Source organism: Vulpes vulpes, chromosome 12 (assembly GCF_048418805.1).
Source record: "Vulpes vulpes isolate BD-2025 chromosome 12, VulVul3, whole genome shotgun sequence".
Taxonomy (NCBI): domain Eukaryota; kingdom Metazoa; phylum Chordata; class Mammalia; order Carnivora; family Canidae; genus Vulpes; species Vulpes vulpes.
Window position 1 is genome coordinate 136,122,613 of NC_132791.1, and position 6,000 is coordinate 136,128,612.

The 6,000-nt window shown below is 35.1% G+C and overlaps 1 protein-coding gene across 1 annotated transcript in view; it reads right to left on the reverse strand.

Annotated features, from left to right (window-relative positions):
- The window catches only part of LOC112924896 (myosin-8), a 29,405-nt gene extending 29,117 nt beyond the window's left edge, over positions 1 to 288 (reverse strand). Inside the window, exon 1 of the mRNA XM_026005512.2 lies at positions 155 to 288. The gene's annotated coding sequence lies outside the window, so the exon portion shown is untranslated. The remainder of the gene's footprint in view (positions 1 to 154) is intronic.
- Between the last annotated feature and the right edge of the window lie 5,712 nt (positions 289 to 6,000).

Here is a 6,000-nt window from a genome sequence, read left to right on the forward strand (position 1 = left end):
TTACAGAATTATAATTGCCCTGGTCTAAAACTCAGCTCTGTGAAAATAAAAATCAGACGAGGGCAGGGGGCAGTTTTATGCTCATGGGTGGGGCACAAGGCCAGCTCTTCTGGTCCCTGGGGGTCCTTCAAGCCCCAAGGCCCCCATCACTCACCTCTGGGTTCTTGGTGGAGATAAGGCAGGCGGGGTCCCTGTGCCTATATAGGCACCAGTGTGCTGACGCTGCGGCTCTCTCTTCTTTGTTAGGGCAGGACATTTGGCAACATGACCCTCCGTGTAATTTGTACTGACATTTGGCATGTTTGGATATAATTAGAAGTATTCATATCATTTTGAGTATGTGAACCAATCTCCTATAAATAATTTGACAGGGACCAATCTGCCTGCAGAGAATGCTTTCTAGTAGGCTGGGAAGGTGATCTTTGACAGTGCCTAGTGGGGCCTCAGAGTCTGTTCCCAGGAGCTATATTCGATTTGGCAAACTCTTCAACGCATACCTGTGGTAACCCGGTGATCTGATTCCCAGTGACACATTGCTCTCATGGCCTTATCCATTTTTCCCTATTTGTTACCTAGGAGCCCTCCAATTCATCCCCCTGAGTCACTGCCAAGGCTCACCCTTGGAGTCTGGGCTTGGGCAGCAGTGCCAAGGAGAGAGGAGAGTCTCCATTGAGTCTCCACTGTTGGCCCAGTACCCACCCCCTTAGCACTGAAAAACATTACTATTTCAGTATAAAATAGTATGTATTCAGTGTAGGAAAAAACTACAGATAAGCAGAGAGAAAAAAATGTCTATAAACCCAGTATGCAGAGATAAAATAGAGACATATAAGTGGGATCATACTATATACATGTATATAGTGTGTGTATGTTTTATAATCTACTTAAAGTTATATCATAGGTAATTTTCATATCAGTGATGTAATTTTATCCTTACTCTTTAAACAGATTATGTTATGATCATTCTTTTTAAATTAAAATCTTTCTGGGGCACCTAGGTGATTCAGTGGTTGAGTGAAATTTATATTTTGGAAAATATAAATTAATGAAACTGGTCTAAGAAGATTGGCTCATAGAAAATACTAACGTGGGCAGGTCGGGTGACTCAGTGGTTTAGCACCGCCTTCAGCCCAGGGCCTGATCCTGGGGACCCGGGATCGAGTCCCACGTCAGACTTCCAGCATGGAGCCTGCTTCTCCCTCTGCCTGCTTCTCCCTCTGCCTGTGTCTCTGCCTCTATCAGTTTCTCGAATAAATAAATAAAATCTTTTAAAAAAAATATTAACGAGGTGTTTAAAATAAGGTAGGTAGTATTATACTTTACATATTTACCAACTTATATTTTTCATTCTATACTCTTAGATTATTTTCCATGTTAGTACATAAACTAAAATAGGCAAAAATTTAAAACATACACAAAAGTAGAGAAAAGGGTACATGAATCCATTGTAGTTATCATCCAGCATTAGTAATTAATTACCAGTTCATAGTCTTGTTTTGCATATACCCCAAACCACTACTATCCCTGAATTATTTTGATATTACTCCTTTGAAAATTTATATGTAGAATTCTCTTTGGTCTAGATTATGATTATTTCTTTTTTGTACAAATTCCAGAAGAGTTGTCTTGTTTTGTAATAGTGATTTTTTTTTTTTTTTTTTTTTTGCAAACACACGAGGGTTTATTTACAAGCTCGGCCTTGGGTCCAAGTGTACCCGACACAGTGGAGGAGGGACTTGGACCCCGAGACTTGTAATAGTGATCTTAACTTTGTTCTGGCATCTCAGTCTTATGGAAGTTTTAAATTTTTATGTAGTCAAAGTTATACTTTTCATTTGTGTTTTTGCTTTTTTGTTTATATTATAAAAGAAGGCCTTCTCTAATTCAAGGATTTAGGGTCATAAATATGTTCTTCTGTATTTCTAGTCTAATGCTTTAAAAATACATATTGACATTTGTAATCTAGCTGTATTTGTGTGTTTGTGTGAACATAATGTTTCTGAATTCCATATTTTGTATCATGTTTCTGTGCCAATAGTACATATGCTTTGATGTCCAGTAGGGCCATTATCCCTAATTATTCATTTATTTTAAAGTTGTCTTGAAAACTGTTGCATTCCTTTGTATACATTTTTAGTGTTTTGTTGCTATGGTGAATGGTATTATTTTTCTGATTATCCCTCCTACTTGGTTATTACTGGCATGTGGCAGCCAAGACGGTCTGCTGAGAACCTCAGGTCTGTCTGTGGCGGTTGTGTGCTACCTCTCTTCATTTCCCAGATGGTTTTGTGGCATAGGGCAGCCATGTAACACTGCTTTGGCTAATGATGAAGTGCAAGCAGGAGTTGCTGGGTGGGACTTCCAGAAAAGAGAGCAGGCTCCACTGGGACTGTCTTTCCCTTTCCCTTGTCACCCCTTTTTGGCATAGAAGACAGGTGTGATGGTTGAGCTACCTTGATAGAAAGTTCAAGAGAATTTCAGAGACACTGTTGATATCTGTGAATTGAGTTTTAATAGTGAAGAAGAAAGTGAACCACATATTAATAAGGTTCCATTTACTCAGATTTTCTGTTGCATGCCAACTCAGTCCTCAATAGATTGTGGTGTTTCAGAAAGTTGGTTTTACCAGTATCTTTCATCTGGCCCCCTTACTGAGTTTCCTTATCACTTCTGACAATTATGTGATTCTCTTGGGCTTTTGATGTAGATATGCACAAATAATCACAATTTTGTGTCTTCTTTCTTTTGTTATTTTTATATGTCATTTTTTTTTCTTTTCTTATTGCATCACCTAAGACATTTAGGACAATGTTGAATAGTACCACTAGGATACTTAGACTCTAGACAAGGTAAGCGATCCTTGTTTTGTTCCTGACTTTAATTGGATCACCTCTAACGTTTCAAGTGTGGTATTTACTGTACACTTTATATCTAGTTTGCTAGTGATATTAATCATAAAAATGAATAAAGCTGCTTCATTTCTAGGTACATGACAAAGAGAATTGAAAACATATGCTTATACAAAAATTTGTACACAAATATGCATAGCAGCATTATCCACAATAGGCAGAAAATGGAAACAACTCAAATGTTCATCAACAGACAATGGATAAATGAAATGTGGTCTATCCATATGATGGAGACTATTCTTCAGCCATAAAAAGGAGTGAAATACTGACACATGTTACAGCATGGATGAACTTTGAACGTCAGAGGCATTATGCTGAAGTGACAGACATAGGGCACTTATATTTGGTGATTCCATTTCTATAAAATGTCAACAACAGGCAAGTCCGTAGAGACAGAAAGGAGATTGGTGGTTGCCAGAGGATGGTCTGGAGAGGGGAAATTGAAGTGTGACTGCTAATGAGATTTCTTTTTGAGGGGATGAAATGTGAAATTAGGTAGTGATTATGGTTGCATAACTTTGTAAATCTACTAAAACCACTGAATTGTATGTTTAAATGGAGAACTTATGGCATGTGAATTATATCTTTAAAAATGTATTGGATTTTATCAGTGTTTTTTCCTACATTTATTGAGATTTTTTCTTCAAATTTATTAATGTAGAGAATTATGTATTAGATTTTCTCACTTTTACCACTAAAATTCTTGAAATGAAACCTATAGGAATAACATTGTTTAATTTCCTACTCAAGTATACTAATATATATATATATTTTTAATGTGATATTTCTGCATCTGAGTTCATTATGGGACTATGACATGGTTTTCTTTTCTTATGCCATACTCTTCTGGTTTTGATATGGACCTGGTGATAGGTCTTGTAAAATAAAGTAGTTTTCCATTTCTGTTTTCTGCAACATTGTGTTTAGAATGTTAGTAATCTGTTCTGTGAACATTTGATGGAGTTCTTTCATGGAATTCTTTTGGCCTGTAGACTCTTTGGAGGAGGAATCTTTTATTTTACTCTTATCATGTAAGTTTTTTAAAAATGGCTATTGAGAAATGTGTTCAGAGTTTCTGTTTGTTTTTTTGGCCCGTTTAGAAATTTCATGTTTTCCTAGAAAATTGCCCATTTCATGTGAGGTTTCAGATGTTTTGACTTTTTTTTGTTCATATCTTTTTATAGTTAAAAGCTTCCCAATTGATTCCATTTTATTCTTTATTCCTTTTTATTCCTCTTCTACATAGTTTTTGTTCTTTTATTTCAAATCATAATTGCTAAAGTTTTGTCTTTTGTGTCAGTCTTTTAAATTTAGTCTTACCAATTTTTTTCGTATTTTTCATATTTTCTTTTTTATATTCTGCTTTTAATCTCATCTATTCTTTTATTCCTTGAGGTTTATTTTATTGGCTTGTATCCAGCATCTTAAACTGAAAGCTTCATTTATTTTCATTCTTTCTTATGATCTTACAGGTTTATTTGTGGTTATAAATTTTTCTTTGGTAACTACTTTGGTTGGATCTCACAGGTTGATATGTAGTAGTACTCTGCTTGTCCTTCAATTATAATTACTTTAAAATTTCCATTTCAACTCTCATGTTTATTTTTTAGATTTTCAGTTGAATAAATTTGGGCATTGAGGGGGAGGGTTCTCTTTTAGCTGTTAATTCTTTCCATTGTGCGTGTATGTGCACTCAGCTTGTTTCCTGGTAGACCGAGTAGGAGTACGGGATGTCATCTGCTCTCTGTCTCCATAATTTGGCCTTTTCTAGGAATTTCCTGTAGATGGAATCCTACTGTGTGCATTCTCTGGTGGGGGGGCTCCTTTCCCTTAGCCTGTTTTGAACTTCATGCATGTTGTTGCTTGTATCAATATTTTGATCATTGTTATTGCAGAGTATAAGCTCCTTGTGTGGATGTGCCACACATGTTTATAGGTTCACCAGCTGAGGGACATTTGAATTGTTTCCAGTTTTTGGCTGTTATGAACAACTTTGTTAATAATATTCCATATAAGGAATTGTATGGACATTTGTTTTCATTTCTCTTAGGTAGATAATTAGGAATTGAATTGCTGGGTGGTTTAACTTTTTAAGAAACTGCTGAATTCTTTTCCAGAGTGACTGTACCATTTTATACTTCTCCCAATAATTTGAGGGTTCCAGTTTCTTTACATTCTTACCTATACTTGTGTTGTCCTTTTTGCTTATGGCCATCCTAAGTGTAGTGTGGTATCTCATGTGGTTTTAATATTTATTTCCTTAATGAATAATGATTTTGATTACTTTTTCGTGTGCTTATTTGCCATTTATGTATTTCTTTAGGTAAAGTGTCTATCTAAATCTTCAGCCCATTTAAAAAATTGGGTCATTTTCTTACTATTTGCTTGTTAAAAGTTATGGTTAATGGTTTCTTTTGAAGAATTGATTTTAAATTTTAATGAGGTCCTTTTTTTTTTTTTATGAAGTCAGTATTTTCTTTTAGGGATCATGCTTTTGATACATTTTACAAATATTTCCTAATGCAAAGTCACCAGTATTTTTTTATGTCTTCTTCTATATATTTTATGTTTATAACTCTTATGTATAGGTCTTTACTCAGTTTCAGGTTAATTTTCATGTATGGTTGAAGGAAGGGTCTGGGTTCATTTGTTTTTGCATATAGATATCCACTGCTTTCAGTGCCATTTGTTGAAAAGACTATCCCTTTTCTTCAAGGTTACCTTGGTATCTGTGCCGAAAAATTTTGGCGGTTTTTCTTATTTTATAATTGAAACTATTTGCTTTTCATGTAGTTTATGTAATTACATGCTTCAGAATTCCAGAAGCACAGGAGAATATACAATGAAAACCTTTTCTTACACTATTTAGTGTAAGAAAACTATTTAGTTTTCTTCCTCAGAGTCAAAAATAGTTCTCAGATTCTTGTGTGCCCTTAGCAGGTATTTTATGCATATATTAAAAATATTAACAAATATGCATATTTCTTTTCCCTACATAGCTCAATTTTTGAAAAAAAAATTTTAAGTAGATTCCACACCAAATGTGGAACCCAAAGGGGGGCCAAACTCATGACTGTGAGAACAAGACTTG